Here is a 22,065-nt window from a genome sequence, read left to right on the forward strand (position 1 = left end):
TGTGTGTGTCTGTGTGTGTGTGTGTGTGTGTCTGTCTGTGTGTGTGTGTGTGTGTGTGTGTGAGTTTTAGATTCGGGTTTACTGGTTGGAGAAAACACAGTAGCTCTGTCACTGGCTGTCTGTGTCGAGGCAAACACTGGTTTTCTCTAGGGCTCGGTTTTCTCTGTAGAATGGACCTGTGTAATACCATCCGCAGGACGAAAGCACTACCTTTAATTTCAAAGGAAATACACAAAAGGAATATCAACTGTGACTCGGCCCCGTTTCTAGCTGTAGGACTTTTACCAGGGACACCCAGACCTGACCCGGCCACTGGGTTCCAAGGTGGACATACCTATGCTGCCCCTGAGCCCATCCCAATGTGAATGGCTTGCTGTTTCCACAGTCCGTGCATGGGGAGTGTGCTGGTGGCTTCTCCTTTAAGCACGTGCTCCCACACCTAATTAAATGCATATTTTGAAAACTGGGTTAAGTATGAGTTTTTTATATATAGATATATTTATAAAAGCTAAGCTCTGCTCAGACCACCCCTGCCCAATCTCGCCTGTTTTTTTTTTTTTTAAGACAATTTTCAGATAAAAGGATTTCTTCTTTCTTTCTTAACCTGCTTACACTGACTCAGCCCGGAGGAAGGAACAGTTTTTCAGCTGTTCTCACAGCCCTGAGGCAACTGGTATAGACGCAGCCAGGCAGCCAGGGCTTTCAAAGGGAAGGCACCCGCAGCCAGTTTCCAGCTTCGCCTGCTGGATGCAAGGCATTGGGTGGATTCCTCCGCCCTCCTCTGGCTCCCTAGTAATTCTCCCACAGAAGGCTGGCAAGGAGTTGGACAGGGAAACCCGGGCTCCATTTCTCCTTTCTGGGCAGCGCCAGGAAGGATGCACTCAGGGAGTCTGTCGGGGCACCCACCTTTGCTGAAATGCTGTTCTGACTAGTCCTGATACAGCCTGGGAATGTGCACCCCACTCCCTCATGGAGGCAGAGTCCCCACAAGAACTATGCTACACCTGTAGCTCAGGAGGCTCAGCTTCTGCCATTGCAAAGTTCGGAGTGCTGGAAGATCTCACTGAAAGTGTAGGCTATTTCTCTCTCCATTAGGTAACCATTTATTTTGCAACAGGGTTTTATTATTAGAAACTCTTCATCTACAAAGAAAACACACATCCTAAGGGAGGGCGCACATAGGAATTTACAAAACCAACACACTTAACACCATTGAGCATGAAACACTGGGTTATGTGTGAGATTCTGCTTGGTCCGAGAGACTCATTGCCCTGAATGCTTCCTTAAGATCACCAGTTCCCTAGAAGCAGAGTCACTCACCCTGGGCTCTGGAGGTGGAGGAAAAGGTGTGGACAGGGGGAGAGGAAGCAGCCAAATTGCAGTAAAATATAAGTTAGAGGTGAGAAAGCTTGGCATCATGGCAGATGCATGAGTCAGGGGCCCTCTTACAGGAGGCGGCTGTGCTTCCCAAAGTGCAGGGAGCCACTGGTCACAGCCAAGAGAGGATGAGGCACTGGGAAATGAGTGACCAGTTCTGGTCACTGACAGCCCTATCTAGGAAGGGAGGCACCATTCCCAAATGCCTTCTGCCAAAGTACAATGCACAATGCCCTCCCGCCCCTCCCGCGAGCGTACGTGCCTGCATGTGTGAGCGCGTGTGTCTGTTGCTAAAGCTCCTTCCCTTTGGGAGCCCTAAGCAATGTTTAAACCTTCTCCAACAACTAAGGCTCCAAGGACAAACAGAGGCACATTTCTGCTAAAGTTCACCCTGGGAACTTTGAGCTTCCTGGGCTTCCTTACAGGGCATAGGTGAGCTGACTGGGTGCTCCTCCCCCACCATGCCTGTCCTGGAAAACCTGTGCTCAGCAGAGGTGAGGGCTTCCTCATATCTTCAGAGATGGTGTCCACGTGCCCTGTATGCCTTAACCCTACCCCAGACCCTATATACAATTAAGGCAGAGTTGCGCACAACAGGTGGTAGGGAGGATGGTCCTGAACCCCCAGCCCAGCACTCCATGGGGGCAGTATTGACAGTCAACAAACCCAGCTAGGATTATCCTTTTGCAGAAGGGCAGAGCTGAAACCCCTCCCCCAAGATGGCAGCTGCTTGGATTAGAGGGAAGCCTCTCCTTGTCTATGGGGGTGTGGTGTGTGCCTATGACTGGGGAATTTCTTTCTTTGCACAAGGATAATTTAAATTTACAATCACCTTGAGATTCTTTTAATTGTAGGGAAATGAACTTGATCAGTATTTAAATCTTTGTGGATGGGATATTATGGGTTCCTTATAATGCAATGGGACTCACTAGTCAATTAATCATTTCTCATCCTGGATTAATTATACTGGGAGCATGGATTGAGGCAATTAGTACGTGCTAATTCACGGAGCTGACTCACAACTTGGCCATGCTTCTTATCATTTCTTTGTCAGTAAATCTCGTTCTTACACCATTTGGAAACCTGATTCTTCCTCCAAAGCCTTCCAAAGGACCAAGGAAAGCACCAAGAGTAAACAACGATTCTTTAAATATATATTCATGACGGTCACGATTAACGAACGGGGTAGAAGGTAAAAACGAAGATAATTTCTCCACGGTGAAGTGTAAAGAATTGCCACTCACTTTAAATCTGACTTAAATAGTCAGAAGGAATCTTCCCAAATATCCCCTTGTGGGCACCTGTTTTAGCGTGGGCTACCTTTCCTGTTTTCTTTGTGTTTGATCAATGGTTTAATAAAAGTTTTTCCAATGAACAACCAGACAACACACAAAAACCAAAAAAAAAAAAAAAAAAAAAGCAGAAGTTTGAAAGCAAAATTCACTTTGAGAATCCCTGTGTGTTTGTCCATGTGACACCGCACATTTGAAAACCATAATCATAAAACAGGAATTTATAGCCAGGGTTCAGGGTCTACATCTGTTTCTCTGGTTTGGAAGCTGCAATTACCCACTGGACAATCCTGAGCGAAACGCCATGAATCACCCTCGGCAAACATGTCGGAGCCAGAGAGTTTCCTGAAGAAAGGACCTGTGTCTGAATGCACACAGCCAGGCTTGCTCTCCACAGTTCCCTCTAGTCCCCTGTGAAGGCTAAGCTCCTGGAGGTGCAAAGGCAGCCATGTGGGCCCGGCATGCAAACCACCACAGACCCTGGAGCAGAATGCATTGTTTGAAAAAGACAACGCATTTAGCTTTTCTGTGATTTTTGTTTTTATTTAATTCCTTTTCCTGATAGGAGGTTGGGTACGTGGCACTGCTGGCAGAATACTTGCCCTGGATTTGATCCCCAGTATCGCATAATAGGTTATCATGCACCCCTGGAATCTCAGCTCTTCGGAGGTAGAGGCAGGAGATCAGGAGTTCAAACCCATCCTCAGCTTCAAATTGACTTGGTGGTCAGCTTAGGATACATGAGACTCTCTCCCCCAAACCAAGCCAGACATTGCTTTCCTATTAGCCCCTCAACACCTCTTTGGCTGTTGCTGTTTCAATGTAGTTCTGAGGGGCCAGAACACACGGGGACTGGGTTATAGCTTAGCGGTATAGGCTTGACTCGTACCCTTAGACTCAATACACAGTCATGAGGAAGAAGAAAAGGCAAATATTGAGGATCTCTGTGCCTCTCCGCCGAAGCTGAGGCAGGGGTGTGGCTAGCAGGGTGTTAACCCCAGGCCTTTTCAGGGCTTGCCCTACCAGCCTTGCTAGTTTCCAGGGGCTGGGCTTTGCCTGGCAGCTTGCTGAAGCCTCTCTGTCTGGCCTGCGCTCTCTGAACACCTGCTGAGGCACTACAGTTGTACAGAATGTGTTTGCAGGCCTGTTAAGTGGAAACTTAGTCACAGAACCTGGTGGACTAGGATTGGCCCATGGCTTATCTGTGCCCTGGATTCTCAGTATTTCAAGACTTTATTAAACTCCACACCACCTTGCCTCCATTGGCATAAGGTAGAGAAATTCACAGGTGGGTCTTCTGTGCCTGTGCTTTGTTTTGTCTTTGGCAGGGCTGGGATGAACCCTCAAGGCCTGATGTGCCGGTCCCGCATCTCATGGCGTGCTAGGAAAGCACTCGACCTCTGACCCGTACTCCAGCCCCATCCTGCGGTTTTGCTCCCACCCTCCTTTCCCTTCCTCTTTGACAGCATTTTCCAGTTTCAACGTGTTCGCCCCATGCATCATGTGGCATTTATTTTGTCCTTCCTCCAGAGTGTTTCACAGTGCTTCACCCAGGATCGGCTTTCTGTCCTGTCTCACTGTGTCATTCTTCTTTTCTCTCTGTTCTCTCTGCAAGGAACGCCCGCTGCTTCCCCACCTTTAAAGCCTACCCCACAGCTGAGCACACCGGCATTGCCTGTAACCCACGCGCCCTGAAAGCGGAGGCAGGAAGATTGGGAAGTTGAGGCTCTGCTGGGCTATGATACAAGACCTTATCTTAAAAGCCAACCCATCAAACAAAAAAGGCCAAATGATTAACAAACATCCCAGAGGCCCGGTTCTCTCCTGTCCACCAACCCTGCTTTCTAGCTCACGTTTTCACTAGTACCCCACAGGATGGCAGGATTAGTAAACAAAGAATAGTGCAGTTGGTGCAAGCACAGCCACCCCGAGTCTTACCTGTGCATAGCTTGCTTACACTCTCTCCATATTACTCTGCTTGATTTTATTTGGGGGAGGCACGTGTGTCTCATCTCAGTGTTTTCCAGTGAGCTAGATTGAGATAAGCCGCCTATACAGGTGAATGACCAGAAGCACAGCCAGACTCTTTTCAAGGTCTTTTAGGGATGAAGGGTGACATTTCAGGATCAAGGTCATAATAAAGACTACCTTCGGCTGCTGCCTCCCCTCCTTGCTCAGCTGGCGTCTTCAGAGATAATATGCATGACCCAAGCAGCCCTTGGTCCTTAAACTGCGCTGTTTAATTCAAGTGAAACAATTAAACGCTCAGTTCCTCCGTCACATGGAGGCCTGTCATGTGCTCAAAAGTTACAGCTAGTGGCTGCCGTGTTAACGGAATGGTACAGATGGAAGGCATCACCGTTCCAAGTTCTGCCAGCATTGGATAGTGGTTAAAGAGGCAGGCACTTAGTTTAGCCTGGGAGAAACTTAGCTTTGCTACTTGCTTGCTGTCTAACCCCGAGCCACCTTAACTCTCTCTCCTATCCAATGCAGACTGAAGGAACACACCTCAGAGGGTGGTGGCACATAAACCAATGATGTCATATAACTTAGAACATTGTCTGAGATAGAGTACAACTTCGAAAATGCCTGTGTGGGTTCTGCCAGGAGAAAGTATGGCCAGGACCATACTGCCTGCTCCTACCCAGAGTGTGTGGCATAGGATTTTGTCAGAGTAGATGTTTCCACCAGGTGCTTAGGCCTGTGAGAGCAGGGAGCATTTCCAGGATTTTCTGTAGATGCCCACTTAATTTAGTATATTCTGTTCCGAGGCAGTCCTTTTGAATGGAGTCTCTAACTTGTGGAGTCTCACCTTAACCCTGCACGGTTTCTGTAGTAGGAGCTGCATTCCTGCCCAGCTCCTGCACTGCTAGCTTTATACCCGAAATAACAACACACAAAATGTATTCTTTTAAACACTTCTTGGCCCATTAGCTCTAGCCTCTTACTGGCTAACTCTCACATCTTGCTTAACCCATTTTTATTAATGTGTGTAGCACCATGAGGTGGTGGCTTACCGAGAAGCCTTTAACCTGTGTCCATCTCGGAGAGCTATTGCGTCTGCCTCACTTCCCTTCTTCCCAGCATTCTGTTCTGTCTACTCTGCCTACCTAATTTCCTGTCCTATCAAAGGCCAAGGCAGTCTCTTTATTAACCAATGAAAGTAACACATAGAAAAGAAGTTGCTGTAGTCATGGTGTCTCTACACAGCATCCCAGCACTGACTAGGTTTGGGGCCTTTCCCAGTGTGTGTGTGTGTGTGTGTGTGTGTGTGTGTGTGTGTGTGTGTGTGTGTGTGTGTGTGCATGTGTGTACTACATGCACGCAGGGGCCTGCAGAGGTCAGAAGAGGGTATCAGATCTCTTGGAGTTGGATTTACAGGTGGTTATGACCTGCTGCGTAGGTGCCAGGAATCGAATCCTGGTCCTTTGCAAGATCAATTGAACCATCTCTTTAGTCCCCATTGCTTGTTTTCGAACTAGGGGAATTCCAATAATGACTGGGCGAGGTTCCCTCAGAAGGTAAAAGCTCTGACATGGAAAGGCAAACAAATATAGTCGGATCAGGAACAAGAGAGAGCAGGAGTAATATGAGCCGCTCATTTCTGTTTAAGCAGAGCATGGAGGCAAAATGTCAAGCAGTCCAGAATGCTAGCTCTGAAGTTCATACCTGGAGCTGCCGAATGAAATTTTCAGGGACAGAAATTTTGGATATTTTGGATGAATGGCATTTTGGTCACAGGCATTTACCTTGCCCAGTGCAGCATTGGCCCTTTCATCTGGTGACTGTCACTTGGTAACCTTCACGAGGACATAGGTGGATAGAATCAAGATTCAGGCAGGTCCTTCAAGTCTGGTGCTTGATCAAGTTTGACTTTGGGTTTCCGTTTCCTCTTTCAGAATTCAGTTACAGCAACAAATCCCCTGAGGGAAACAGCCTCCACCAAGAGTATTGATAGTTTGGGCACAGGTCCTAGTGCAGTATCTTAGCATTCAAAAGGCCAGAGGAAGCAAGACCTTCTATTCACTTTGCTCCCAGAAGCAGGCTTTATAAGCCTTGTTTGAGAGACACCTTCTCTGTACCTGGAGGAAGAGAACTGAAGAGGGGTAAAGAGAAGGATCTGGATGAACAGGCTCCACAGAGTTCCTCTAGACCAGCCCCAGCAGAGCAGATGCCATGGGACATGCTCCACACTCGGCCTGCTCTCTTCTGCCAGCAGGGAGACACAAAGCCTTGGCTGCCTCTTTGTAGCTTCACTTTTGCAGACGCTCATACCGCACACAGCTGACAGTGAGTACATGTTTTTACTGGAAACTGCTACTTCGCCGTCCTCAACCATGCAAGACCCTGCATGGATCCCATAGAAGGGAACAGTGGCCACTCAACAGTGTGAGTCTTTGTGTGGATCCCACAGGTGGGAATGGTGGCCAGGAGAGGCCAAAGCCTCAGGTGGTGAGAACCTGAGTCCTGGACCAGCCCTGTGAAGTAGTGCTATCCTTAAAGTCTGGGTCACTCACTTCTAGATTCAGATGATGATCTGAGGAAGCAGGGGGAAAGACATCATATTTTGGGATCCTTCTAAAAATCATGTTAGTCTACACTCTCATCAGAACTCCTTGCATTTGCTTCAAATTTTTCAAAGAAAAAAGATGTCTTTGTATTTCACACGGCATTGCCCAAACTCTGTGAATGCCTTCTTGTGAGGAACACCTTGTCACCTGTCCTGGGCTGCATTCTTGGCTCCCATCCTGTAGAGATTACCCGAGAAAAGGGAACAAAGTTTCCTGCTGCTTTTCTGTGTGTTCCAAGCTAACTATGGCAAAGCCCTGGAGGAAGCCTCCCTTTGAGTGCTGACCGTTCTTCATGCCTTCTAGGCTTGGTTCCAGGCTTGCTCAGGTTCCAGTGGGCTGCATTTGGGGGATACAGAACTTCACTTAGTCACCAAATGTATGAAATGTTTTGTAATCGGTCTACAAGGAGAAGGATGGGTTAGCTTAACAAAGCTGCATCTAGACACTGCTCTAGTGTGCTTTCTGTTGCTGTGAAAAAACAGTATAGAACCCAAAAGCAACTTGAGAAGGAAATAATACTTCATTTCAGCTTACAGGTTATAGACTATCCTGGAGGGACATCAAGGCACTGACCAAGGCAGGAGCAGAGACAGAAGCATGAAGCTTGGAGGGGTGCTGCTTACCAGCTTCTGCCCGGGATCAAGGTCAGCTACCTTTCTTATACAGCCCAGGTCCACCTGCCTAAGAATGGTATCACCCATAGTGGGCAGGGTCCTGCTCCATAAATTAGAAACTAAGAAGTCCTTGCAGACTTGCCAGTACATCTGCTAGAATTTGAATCTGGAGCATTCCCCCAGGAAGCAGGGTTTGTAAGTCTCTAGCTTGCGCTGCTCTTTTAAAGGTTGTAGAGCCTGGGGGAGGAGGTTCCTGGCTGGGGGAAGTTGGCCTCTAGGATTGGAACATTGACCATGACACCACCCCTGCTTCCGATTTGCTCTCCTCTGCTGTGAACAGCCTCTGTCTCAAGTTCCCATGGTAGCAAACAGGACCGCTCCTATGCCTTCCCCACTACGATGGAGGAGAATGGTGGGTCCAAATGTCCCCTCTCCTTATGTCGTTAGTCAGGCGTCTGTCTGGTCATGTCAACAGCACAGTGGCCTTCTGGAGGGTCCGAGGTGGGCCTCCTGACACCATCATCCTCTCAGCTCGGTTACAGACAGTTTCCTGCAGCTCAGGAAATGAACTTTCATTTGCTTATAGATTTTCTATGGCTGCTGTCGTATGGCAGAATGGAGCAATCGCAGCAGAGACAATGGGTCACAGCGGTATAAAGATGCAAAATCTGTGCCTTTATACGGAAGACAAAATGTTGACTCTACGGCTTTGACTACCATCTGTGGTCTGTATCCTAGCCAGGCTTTCTTTAGTCTGAATTTCTCAGTTGCAGGGACTCCCAGACTGTCTGTGGCTATTTTTTCAAGCATCCCAAACACATTTCTTCACTGTCCCTTTCTTTTTGCTCTGCAATGTTCTTTTCTTAGATGCAAATACAGTTACTCTATTACTTATAAGAACCTCTTTTTGAGTAATCTACAGACAATGATTCGGATTAAAACAAGAGCCAAACTCTTACTCCTTGGCCTGCCTTGGCTGGGCATACTGTGGTTTTCAGTATTCTCTAGCTCATCTTTGCTCTTCCTCACTGTGTGTCTCTGAGAGTAGAAAGAAGTCCCCTTGAGTACAGAAACACAACCCAGGTGACTGCTCTAATCAGTACATAGATCCCCAGTGTCTCTCTCTGTGTGACAGAAAGAACGAGTGACTGGAAAGGGGTCTGTCTTACCCTGGGTTACTATTGCTGTGAAGAGACTCCAAGAACACTGCAATCCTTACAAAAAAAACATTGAATTAAGGTGCTGGCTTACAGTTTTAAAGGTTCAGGCCACTATCATCATGACAGGGAGCACGGCAGTATGGAGGCAGACCTGGGGCTGGACCTGAGAGTGTTATATCTTGCATGCAACAGGAAGTCAACTGGGCAGTATCCTGAGCATAGGAAAGCTCAAAGCCCGCCCCCACAGTGACACACTTCCTCCAACAAGGTCACACCCACTCTAACAAAGCCACACCTAATAGTGCCACTTCCTGTGAGATCATGGGGGTCCAATTATATTCGAACTACCCAAGGGTCTCCACTGGTTAGGAGAGATATGTATAATTTGGTAGAAAATAAAAATGGTTAAAACCATGGCTTACTGTTTCAAAGCGATCACAACGAGCCCCTTACAAGTAAAACGAAATTAGACACAGCTATTAGATGACGTCAGTAATTAGAGACATGTGTGGCACAAGCCTGTGTTTCTAAGGCATCGATGGGAAGGTTCAAATCATGTTTACTGAGCAACAACATCTTTTGCAAAAAAATAAAACAACAGAAGCAATCAGCTTATAGCCCGAGACTACACAAATTTAAATAAAATGGGTCATGTCTGGAACTTTTAGAATAAAGCACAGAAAAGATAGCACATAAGATAAAATAAAATAAATGAATCTTAAAATTCCTGAATAGCTCCACATCTTCTCACTCCTAACTGGTATAGAGTCTGAAATGGGAGCATCACCCAAGGCAACAAACTCATGAAAAGATGTCATATCTAATTAATCATTAGAGAAACAGATATCAAAGTTAATGAGGGCTAGAAGCATGGTTTCATAGCTACAACGCTTGCCTTACCAGCATGGGACCCGGGTTCCAACCCTACATGCCATGTAAAAAGCTAAGTGCGGCCCTGTGAGTTTACAGTCCTGGTGCCAGCGAGGGAGAGAATCACCCGGGCTTCCTGGCCAGCTGGTCTGTGAGCCCTAGGCCCAAAGAAAGATGCTGTCCCAGAACACACAGGCAGACCCTGAGGAAAAGCATCCGAGGTTGCCCTCTGGTCCCCCCCCCACAAACACACACACACACACACACACACACACACACACACACACACACGTGCCTGCGAGACATGCCGTACTGTCACAGAGCACTAAAAATGAAGGAGCCTAAGCTGTGTGTTGGGGACTGTGGACCCCCAGACCCTGAATTTCCTGTAAAGCCCACCCCCCACCTGCCAGAGTAAACAGCTTGTTTTCCTATGCTTGCAGCTGCTCTGAGCAAACAACTTGTTTTGCAGCTGCTCTCTGAGCACGAGACCCTCAAGAGTTTCTGATGGTAGGGGAGTGGTTTCTGGTGGGCTTGAGGCTGAGAGTTAAGGTGCAGTCATTTAGTCAAGGAGACCCTATATAAGCTGCTCTGGAACACAATAAAGAGAGCATTCTTGGCTGGCTGTGTGTGTGGGAGGGGGCGGGCTTGTGTTTCAATCTCCAGACCCTTGCCCAGTTCACGAACAGCTGTGCATGAATAAGTGTCAGAAGCAGTGCTGTGTGAAAGGAGCTAGAAATACAAAAAAGAAAAAAAAAGACACATCTCTATTCATGCAAAGTCAAGAAAAAATGTTTAATTGATCTCTGTGATTAGAACTCAGGATGCTGGTCGGGAGCAGGTCAAGACGAGAGAGGAGCAGGCCCTGACAAGCTCAGTTCCTTGACCACTGGAGTGTTTGTGTTCACTTGTTATAACAGTCCTAAGTCTGTGCGTGGATACGGGTACTTTCTCATTTCAGCAAGAGAGCTAAGTTAATAGACGAAGAGTGGGTGCGGCAGGTGACTCACAGATTGCTAAAAACCCCCAGTTGGTCCTCTAGCAAAAACGTCTGAAAACAGCTACTCTGGGGAGCAGTGTGAGACACTAAAGAGCTCTGAGCAGAAGCAGAAACATCAAGGGCAGTAACTGGCATTGACTGGTAATGCTGAAGCACAGAGATGTTTGATGGCCCTCACGCTGGCATCCATGTCACCAGGTCCCCTTGGGTGGTAGCAAGAGATAAGGCAAAAATCCCAAAGTCTTAATATATCACCATACTGTTTTTATTGACATTTAAGTTAATATCCGAGTAAGAAAATGCAGAGAAAGACACAAATGAGGAGCAGGGAACAAAAGAAGAATTAAATGTGCTTTTTCCTCGAGGTAATTGTCCACTATCAATTCCCCACCAAGAGGCACCTTGACCCCTGGGCATTATTAGAAGCTAATAAAGTCCATTAGACAATACAACATCTCATTACTGGGGAGTGTCCCCTATCTGTGATTCCTTAAACGTGGCTCCTCCTGTCATTCCCAGGTGACAGATAATTTTCAATGTAAGCTGCTGTCCCCCTCTTCAGAATTCCTGCTCCTCGACACACAAATCCACTGTCCTGCCACTCTTCCCAGGAGACCTCTTGTCACCTCTCACAATGGCTGCTGTATCTCTAACACTTTGGGAGAGTCTGAGCAGCTCCCCAGACACCTTATCTGTGGCTGTCCATTCAGTCAGTGAGTTCTCCTTCTCAGTACCTCAACAGACAAAACAACACAGAGATATCTTCCAAGGAAAGGCCTTGATTCAAAGTATTAGCTCTTAACTAGGCAGTATGAATTCTGGGGTCTTTAGAGTCTTTGGAAGAATTTTTTCTTTTTTCTCTTTCTTTCTTTCTTTCTTTCTTTCTTTCTTTCTTTCTTTCTTTCTTTCTACCTTCCTTCCTTCCTTCCTTCCTTCTTTCTCCCTCCTCTTTCTTTCTTTCTTTTTTGGTAGTGTCTGCTCAAACCTTTCCAGCTTTCTGAAGCAGGAACATCATATAATAAGGAACAATCCGCACCCCACCAACAGTAGAAAACACGTAACCCTAGCCCCAAACCTCACTCCTTCGTGCACACACGCTTAAACTGTTTTTTTGAGGTGTTAACAGGCACTGTGTCCTATTTCACGACTCAGAGGCTGTATATCAAAGGAAGGGTGTATTTTGTCTTGGACTGAATTTTGCTGAGTATCAAGAGCATCTCTCAGGAAGTCATGCCATTCCCCTAACCCTCAGTGCCAGCCTGGGTGGTGGCTGTGGCTGTCACATTGGTCCTCCATGAAATCATAGCATCTGGCTTTGTCTTCCTTATCCTCCAGTGTGGGCTGGACACAGCTTTGACACACTAAAATACAAATGACTCCATCATAAACGGCCTTCCTCTGTGTCTCCCTCCAAGCCATCTCTATGCTTGTCCCATCTTCAGGCTTTGCACAGGTAGACGCACCATAAACTCCACCCCGGGGTCTGGGACTTCCTGTAAGCTCCCCTGCAGCTGGCTCTGGGATGTGCTGGGGGTCAGTACTAAACAAAGGACTGAGATCTCTGACTTGGAGACAGCTCCAATCCCTAGGAAAAATTTTCAGATGCCTCAGTAAGGTCTTGATTCATCTTGCCAAATGCAGACCTGACCTTTGCCTGCTCAGCAGCAAGAATTTCCCTGACCTTCTGAAAAGGTGGTGGGAGGTAAAAGCTCCGTCCTGTGTGGCGCTGCTCCCAGATACCCATGGTGTCAATGTTCTGGCTGAGGCAACAATGTGACATCACTGGCTCTTGAGTTGAGAGGGGATATCAAAAATTAACTGGCACAACTTTACATAGGTGAGGTTTTCAGATTTCTCCTTACACAGTTTATTTTTTTGCTAGGTGACTCCGAAAAGTTTCAGGGTACCATAAACAAAAAAAAGCAAAAGCGAACAAATCTCAATCTCATATGACAAAGAAATTGACACCACTAGGTTCAGATAAAAAGAGAATAAACACAAGAAGTAAATCAAATAGTGCCTGTTGATATGGGGTGGATTGCCTTGTTGTAGGAGCCTGGCTAGGTTAGACCCAAAATAATAACACAGAAACTGTATTAATTAAGTCACTGCTTGGCCCATTAGCTCTAGCTTCTTATTGGCTAACTCTTACATATTAATTTAACCCATCTCCATTAATCTGTATATCACCACATGGCAGTGGCTTACCAGCAAAGTTTTGGCATGTCTGACTCTGGCGGCGGCTCCATGGTGTCTCTCTCTGACTCTTCCTTCCTCCTCCCATGCTATAAGCCAAGCCAGTTGTTTATTCATTAGCCAGTAAAAACAACACATAGACAGAAGGACCTCCCACACCATTGTCTGGCGAAAAGAGCTACCATTTTCATGTGGGCCAACACGATATGGCCATGTGCTTCTAGTATTCCTCCAGTATCCCGCCACTGGCTTGAGAGAGCACCACAGACAGATGTGTGACACTTAGGAAGTCTGTCCCCTGCCATTTGATTCCCGGAGTGGAAACAAGCTAGGAGTAAGAAAAGGACACCACTGTGACTGACACTATCAGCCATTTTTAGATCTAGAGCCCACATGGTGTGTGTTGGCCATAATACAGAATCTCATCAAGAGAGAGCAGCGAGGGGCTGAAGAGATGGTTCAGGGGTTAAACACACACACACTGCTCTTCCAGAGGGGACCCAGGTTCAGATCTCAGAAGCCACAGGGTGGCTCACAATCACATGTAACTCCAGTTCCAGGAGATCGGAGATCCCGTTGCGGCCTCTGTGGCACACAGACATACATACATGTAAAAGACCATACACATGAATTAAAAATAAATAAATCTTTAAAAATAGAGACGATGGTAAATAAATCATTGATAACCTACCCTCAGAGAACAGGCGAAAGCAAATATGGACCAGAGTTAAGTGCTAGTCAATCGAAGATAAAAAGGAGACTAAGATTTATACAATGGGAAACTGTCTGAAGCTCTATTTGCTTAAGACCAAAAGTGGCATATGCCCAATGTTTCTGAACCAAACTGTACAAAGGAGATCAAGATACCTTCCACGCTTGTGGCCGGAAGGACAGAAGAACTTCAGGTGATGAGGGAGAGTGGCTCAGTCTTTTGCTCATGGACTAAAATCACTCCACTGAGTTGGTAGAAAAGGTGCCGGCACAAAGCCCTTGGTGCTAAAGAAAACAAAATTCTGCACAGTTTACAGCCTCCGTGACTCGCTTTGTACACTTGAAACACAGCTCCAAATGAGAGGTGCTGTCGCCTCATGTTGATGGGGTTGGGGTTCTGGTATTTCGTATTCTCCATGAATCCTAAATCCTCAGCTGCTCAGAGAAGACCCTTTCACCTGGCAGAGTTAATACTCGTTTTGACTTCAGGTCTGAGCGTGTGATGAATGTGTTCAGAAACACACCACGTTTGCCGTGGCCAGCAGCCAGGAAAATGTGCAGCCCCAGCAGAAGATGCATATGGGGTGGGAACTGAGCATGGCCGCTGGGCACAGGCTCCCTGACAGATGCTCAGCGACAGGGCAAAGCCGGTTAGGCAGTCTCCTAAGAGAATGGGGAGACCTAGGTGGAATCACTTTTTTTGTACTGTCAGTGGAAGGTACTTCTGAGTTACGCATTTTTCTGTGGCCCTGAGTAATGACCTCATAGCAATAGGCATAGGCCGCTGTGACCATGGGGTCCCAGGTCACCAGATGGAATCAGAGAGAAGTTGCTTCGCTGATGCTTTTCTACCTGAGCACTTAGCGGCATCAGTGGTTGTCATGTCATAAATGCTACGGTGGCATTTCTTCTGCTGTAGCTTGATTCACCATCTATGTAGAACCTGGCAGGTCCTCCTGGAGCAAGTCTTTGGTGGCCCGAAGACACCAAAGAGGCTTCCTGTGGTCACTGTCTGTACTGAATCCTGGTTGTTCACAGCCTTTGGTTAGGCTCATTGAGAAACCATGGGAGAAGCAACTAGTTCCATGTAGCCAGCAAAAGGTGACACGTATTGTGTCTAGGGTTGAGTCCCCAGAAAGAGATACACGTGGTTTGGAATGAAGGTTGCATGGAGATCCCTGAAAGCTATGGCAGGGAAATAAAGAGAGGCCTGATAGGGATGGGGGCCAATACAGGACATGCTATGGACGTGTTACTACTGTGGGCAGTTGGAGTCACTCCCGGAGGGGATTATGGGGGACAGTGCAGAATGCTCTCAAAAGTTACCCTCCTCAAGAAGCAAGATGGCGTGGGGATTCATCTCCCAGCTTCCTGTCTGTCATTGCAGGGGCTGCTGCATTGTTTGATGCTTCCAGCCTCCCTCTGGCATGAGAAGGGAGGTGGAAGGATAGGGTTCAGACACTGTCTACATCAGCACATGTATGTGTGCGTGTGTGTGCACATGTGTGTATACATGTAACAATACAAAAGAGATACTTCAGTGATTGTGTGTGTGTGTGTGTGTGTATGCACATAACAATATAGAAGAGATAGATGTAAGACCGGAGCTAAGACACACCACCAAAGGGAAGCAGCCAGAGCTGAAGTTTGAGGCAGTGTCCGCAAGGGTGAAAGACAGTAGAGAAACTCTCCAGCGTAAAGGTGGAGATGATGATGATGACTGTGCCTTTAACTGAGAACCCATATTCCGCAGACTCTCGTTTCTTTTTGTATATTGAGAAACACCTCCCCCACAATGATCATGGCCATTGTTAGTGTTCTCATGGCATAGACAAGAAAACCAAGTTGCGGTTTGCATGGCTGATGTCCCAGTGAGGAGTGGCCACACGAAATTTGCATCCATGCCTGTCTGACTATAACTTCTGTGTTCTTTTGATCCGCACATTGGTCAACCCACCTGCCATTCAAAGCAAGGCCTGGATCAGGAGCCAGGAAGCCAAGGTCTGTTGAAGGTCACCTCAAACACAGGATCTTAGGCAGGGAAGAACCACTGGGGGTACTATGACCCAAAGCACACAGCCAGTCTGGGAGCTGTGCTATGGAAAGTCAACCATTTACAAACAATCCTATGAGCTAGAAACACAGAACACAGCTGTGAGGAGGGTAATCACTCAGACATGGTTAAGAACAGAAAGTAGAAGCCACTGGGGATGATGGTCAGAATGTCTTCATCTAGTCCTGAACTTCGGTTTCACTATGCTCAGTCCGGGCACTGAATGAGGCGGCATGGCAGAGCTGGCTGTGGTCCCTACGCCACTGCTCACTTTTGTCTGTCTCTGACTCCAAGGCTTAGCCCTGGCTTTGGTAATGAGATCTTCAAATGGGAGAATGAGTTAAAGGGGGAGACTCTAATCCTCTCAAGATGAGGAAGATGTGGGATGGGTACTGATTCATGTCTGGAAGTTCAGTCACACGAAGTCAGACAGGCCTGACGGCAGGCAGCTCCAAGGCCAGGCAGAGAGGTGTCAGAAGAAACAAGCCCTAGATCTTGGTTTTTTAGTCTCTAAACAGAGACAGTGTATTTCTGTGGATTAAGCCATGGTCTGTGATATTTTGTTATGAAGCTACCCTGACTGATGAGCTCCCAGATGACGTCTGGCTACTGCTTCAGAGCTGAGTGTCCACCTCACTCAGAAGAGTACTTCTCTTCTGACTGGCCATGACCCTTCCTGGGGGTGGGGGTGGCTCAACCGGAAGGGTAGAGGTGGCTTAGTAGGAAGGGTCATAGCCACCTCCGATCAGCAATACCAGACATCTTCAGCTGTGGTCATGGCTCGCGCTATCCTCCGAGACTAGCTTTGCTTCTCAGCTTCTAGCCCCTCTGAAGCTGCCCCCAGCCACATTTGCCAGGATGCTGCCCAGTGAACCAGCAGGAATAACGCTTCTGAATTCTCTGAACTTCTTGGCTAGCAGCGTAGTCGATAGGAACTTTCTATGATGACAGAAATATATCTACAGCATCAGTTTCACCTGACAGATGCGCCCCTGAGACATACACAGTGTTGGGAAGGAACAGAACTAAACATTTCCGTAGCCACACCTGAGCAGGTGGGTGACCTGCTCAGCAGGCATCACAGTCTAGAGTGTGTATTGTGGCAGGTCTGGCAGACTGTGGGGGCTGGGACCCTCTTTGGAATCCAGTTCTCAAGTCACAGGATAGGGGCTCTTTGGAATGAGAACCCAGCACATCACCACCCTGATCAAGTAGGCTGATGCGGCTGCAATTTTGTCTTGCATGCCTGGTAGGGTAGATTTCTTTCTAGTCTCGTACCTTAAAAATCAGAGTTTTCAATGCCTTTTGTGGGTTTCACTGGATGTAGGTTGCAGGTCTGTCCAAGAGAAGAAAGAGACAGCTAAAAAAAATTACAGACCTGATCTCAGGGAAATATGACCTAGTCAACATTGTAGATTTTTTTAAAAAAAAATGTTATTTACCCCCCAGTTGGCCTTTAGGGATCAAGGGCTGTGTTTCTGGTATCCCCCACCTCCCCAGATTCTCAGAGAATCATTTTTCTTTTCCACAGATAGAAAAAAAAATGTAGAGTAAGTGCTGGCTGGGCATGGAACCATCTGGATTCCTGAAAAGAATACAGTAAGCAAATATGTTCCCCAAGAAGCCAGCAGCAGCTAGAGCGGGCGTGAAAAGGGACCTGGAGCTCCGCACTCAAAGCACCAACTGAAGATGTTTGCGTTGCCATGGGACTGGGATGTGCTTTTCTCTGCTGGCAACATCTGAAAAATCATAGCAGTTATTCTTGGGTCTTCCTGCCACCCTGTTCCCAGGAACTTGGGGATGATAGGTGCTCAGAAAACTTCCGCACCTACTCAAGGCTCCCTTCATTCTCCAGAGAAGAATAAATGGAGTGAGCATGCAGGATTTCAAGTTCTACCCTGATCTTATTTTCCCTCCCTGGAACGGCCAAGTTCCCTAAAAGACACAGACAGCTGGGGCAGCCATGATGTCCCTTGCCTAATGTGCACAGAATCTTGAGAATCAGGGTAGCTGCAAGGACTGAAGGGAGATGAGCTTTCTTCTCAATGGCTGTTGCTGGCTTTGCTGGAATGTAAACAGCCCAGTAGCACCCCCAAAGTGTGGAAAGAAAGCTCCAGGACATCTCATCAGAAGAGGGGGCCTTGGAAAGTGTCAGCTAACAGAAACCACTGGAAGCAGAGGCAGCAATCTGAGCCGCCAATGACGTGTTGACAAACACCACACCTCCCTCTTTCTTCAACTCCAGATCAAGCTGTTGAAGCAATAGCCATTTGCAGCAATATCCCCTGTCCAGGACTGGGCCCTTCCCACCTCTCAGTGGCCCTGGAAAGATCCAGGTGGAGACTATCCAGGAAAAAAAAATCCTGAAACACGCAGGAAAAGTTGCGAGAAGCTTCTTCCAAGCACAGGCCCTGGAAAACACAGGCTCATCTTTCTCTTTCCCTACCCCACCCTCTCCTTCCTTTCTTAAAACAATGCACAGTTTGTAAAAGCTGTCATCCTTTTGTTTTAGTAGAGACTAAGGCTGATTTTGCAGAAACAGAAATGGAAACACGAGGGCTGCTCCCAGCATTCAAAGCTGGCTGCCAGATTTCCCAGGCAGCCATCGGGACTTATAAGAAAGCTGAAAAAGTCATTAGGATGGTCACATGGTGTGGGACATAGTCTCCTCTCATTTCAGAACAAATTAAAAACATTAAATCACAGGACTGCAATTTTCATTTTGGTTCTGGTTCTGAAGTTAAGCCGGGGTCACGGCCCTGGCCCCATCTGCCGGGATTACCCTGGGTTAGACGGGAAGGTGAGGTGAAGTTCAGGCTTCTCTGTCCACCCTCACTCACAGAGGCAAGGGGGCTGCTGTTCCAGAGCAGAGCCGACCATCCGTGCTAGAGGAAGTGGCCTAGCAGCACAGGTCTGGAGTTCAAGTCTATGCGCCAACCTTCGCCTTTCCTCTTTGTGGAAATCCAAATAGGAACGCTGTTTTTTTCCACGTGCTTCTTTTCTCGTTTTCTATTCTCTACCTTCTTGTCTTTCTGTGCTTTGGCCTGAATCTGTTCCGCTGTCTTGTCTTAGAGTTCTTGATTCCCTCGTTAGCTGGGTCTTATCTGCTACCAAACCTACTTCTGGGATCTTTGCTTTAGATAATATATTTCAGTTCTAAAATTTTGACTGCTATTTTTAAAAACAGAGTTCCATTTTCCAGTGAAATTCTTCAACTAACAATTTATGTCTTGAATACATTAATCCTATTATTTTATTTAAGTGCAGATTCTGGATTACTTGTGGGTATGTTCTAGTACCCCTCCCCTTCTCTCACCCTTCCCTTCCTCACTCATCTTCCTTCTTTCCTCTCTCCATCCTTTCAAAACCTTAAGTAGTTTTCCCAGACACCATCCACGACTTTCCTCACATCAATGCAGTTCATACTGTCTGCATAGCTGGCTACCCCTTAGCTGCAAGGGAGTCTGGGAGACAAACCATCTTAAAAGGGTACATTTCTATATTGAAGAAAACAAAAATATTTTTATTAAGGGTTAACTGGAGAATAATCAAGGTATCTTCTGTAGTTACTAAAGCTTTAACTGAAGTTAGAGGGAAATATTTTTTCCAAGGGCCAGCCAGGGATACTTATTGGTGAACCATCACAGAGATAATTGGTTATATGAAAACTCAGCCCTTCTGGGTCAGGTCTGTGCATATGTTCACACGTAATGCCCTCAAGTTACAAAGCCAAAAGGATACAATGTAAAGAATCATCCATTTGGAAGTAGATCAGGGCCAGTTTTGCTGTAGGGTAGTAGGTATCTTACGGTGGTAAGATAGGAAGAAATGCATGAGTCCTGGCCATGTCACAGAAGTGTGGTGGTCAATGCAAAGACATGTGAAAATATGCCCAATTATAGCACTTGTGTAACTCTCTTATTTGCTATGCCTTGTTTAAAAACTGGAATTGCCCAGGTATAGTGGCAGGTCTGTACTCTAGTACCTAGGAGGCCAAATCTGAGTACTGTGAGCTTGAGATAAGCCTGGGCTGTCTAGGGAATTCAAGGCTGGCCTGGGGGCATAATGAGACTCTCTAAGGTTAAAAGATAATAATAATAATCAATAGTAATAATAGTAATCATAATAATTGGCAAGCCTGGAAAGATAGCTCGGTGGCTAAAAGGACTTGAGGGTTTTGCAGTGGACCTGGCTTCAGTTTCCAGTACCCATGTCAGGTGGCTCATAGCCACCTGTAACTCAAATACCACCTGAGGAGTCCAACTCCGCTCCTGGCCTCTCTAGGTACCCCCCACACATACATGCATACATGCACACGCAGAGGGATGCATAAAAATATAAAATTTTGAATGAAAGAAAGAAACAATTTACATATTGCTAACTGAGAAGTATAAAAACAGAAGTCCAAATACTTAACAACAGAACTTTTATACGGATACGTGTTTATAGCATCTCATTGAAATTGAATGTATAAAACTATAGTTAGTGGTATATGAATATACACACTCATATATGCACATGTGTACAAGTATGTGTGTGGTTGTTTACTTAGATCTTTAGTGTCATGGAATTTGCTGGAATTCACGATGCTGTACTGTGGGACTCAGGCTTGTGGAGCTTGCCTGTGATCTACTTTCCATATGGGGGAGGAGAGGGATTAGAATTATCAGAGTGTCTCCGCATTAAAACCATCACCTCTCCCCCTGGAAATATGGCAATGGTATTGTATTTTCCAAGATATATGCCAACAATATTTCAAAATATGATGAACAGTGCCAATAGCTTGTAAAGTTGGGCACATCTTTCCTTGTTCTGCCTAAGTGATGCCGTCTGTCTTTGTGAAGGCTGGACCTATGAAATAGCTTTTTAAAAGCCTGATGGTGGCCTTTCTTTCCCCCTGGTGCAGTAGTGTAACTTTTACCAATCATAATGGGAGTTACTTGGAACACTCCAGTGATTGTGTGACTCGCGTAGTTGATGGTGATGGACCAATCCAGAAACTGTGGCCTGGAGTTCAGGAGCCTGTACTAGTGATGGAGACTGGTGTGTGTGTGTGTGTGTGTGTGTGTATGTGTGTGTGTGTGTGTCTGTGTGTGTGTCTGTGTGTGTGTGTGGTGGGGAGAGGGTCCTGTGTGGGAACATTACATGCCACATCTCTCCATGAGTCCTCAAATGTGGCATTCTTTCTGCCTTGTTATTTTGATATGGACAGTGCACGGACACACAAATTCAAGCAAATTTCCCCTAAGAGTCTACAAAACTTCCACATCCAGAGATTTAGTGTTCTTTCTGTCTAATTTTAGTTGAAGAACTAAATATTTCAATAGTTTGTGGTTTTATAAAAGCCCAACATTTAAAATATATGTTTTAAAGGGAAAATTTTATGTGCAAGAGAGTCTACTAAGTTTCACAGATAGCACAATTTTTGTGTGTGTGTATATTTGTGTTTGCATGTATATGTGTTTGTTTGCATGTGTGTGAGTGTGTATGTCTGTGTGTGAATATGTTTGTGTCCGTGTGTGTAGTGTGTAGGCCAAAGGTTGATGTCAGGTGTCTTTCTTAATTTTTTTCCGCTTTACTTTTTTGAGATAAGGTCTCCTACTGAACCTGGAGCTCACAGACTTAGTCAGGCTGCAAGGCCAATAAGCCCCAGGGGCTTCCGCCTCTACTTCCTCAGTGCTGGGGTTTCAGACACATGCTTTTGTGCCTGGCTTTGACATGGAGGTCTAACCTCTGGTTCTCATGCCTGGGGAACACTTTTTCCTGATGGAGCATCTCCCCTGTGAGAGGCCTCTTTAATGGGGTGCTGATCCCATTAGTGAGGGCCTCACCCTCGTGACTGAACCATCTCCCAAGGGCCCTACTTTCTAATGTCATCCTACTGAGGATTTAGTTACACCTTGCAAATCTGAGGGATAGACAGTAAGTCCAAAGAACTGCACACACCCAGACCCAATCAGAATCACCTTGACTGCCTGTGATTTACCCTTTGAGCCCAAACCAATCTAGACTTCTAATGGTTCCTGGGTACCCATCTTGCACCGTCTGTGCGATGGCTCCTTGATACTCATCTTGTACAGTCTGTGCCATAACTCCTTGGTACTTGTACTTTCTGCATTGCTACCCTGCTGAAATCACTGTTCTTCCTCGCTTGGCTTGCCTTTGCCCTAGACTCAGATGGTGTGGGAGAATGGTTTGTATTCTGTCAATTATATTTTAAA

General features: G+C 46.5%; 1 protein-coding gene across 1 annotated transcript in view; it reads right to left on the minus strand.

Annotated features, from left to right (window-relative positions):
• Rarb (retinoic acid receptor beta) overlaps positions 1–22,065 on the minus strand; it is a 586,853-nt gene that overhangs the window by 153,267 nt on the left and 411,521 nt on the right. The window lies entirely within an intron of this gene.

Source organism: Microtus ochrogaster, chromosome 6 (assembly GCF_000317375.1).
Source record: "Microtus ochrogaster isolate Prairie Vole_2 chromosome 6, MicOch1.0, whole genome shotgun sequence".
NCBI classification, from domain to species: domain Eukaryota; kingdom Metazoa; phylum Chordata; class Mammalia; order Rodentia; family Cricetidae; genus Microtus; species Microtus ochrogaster.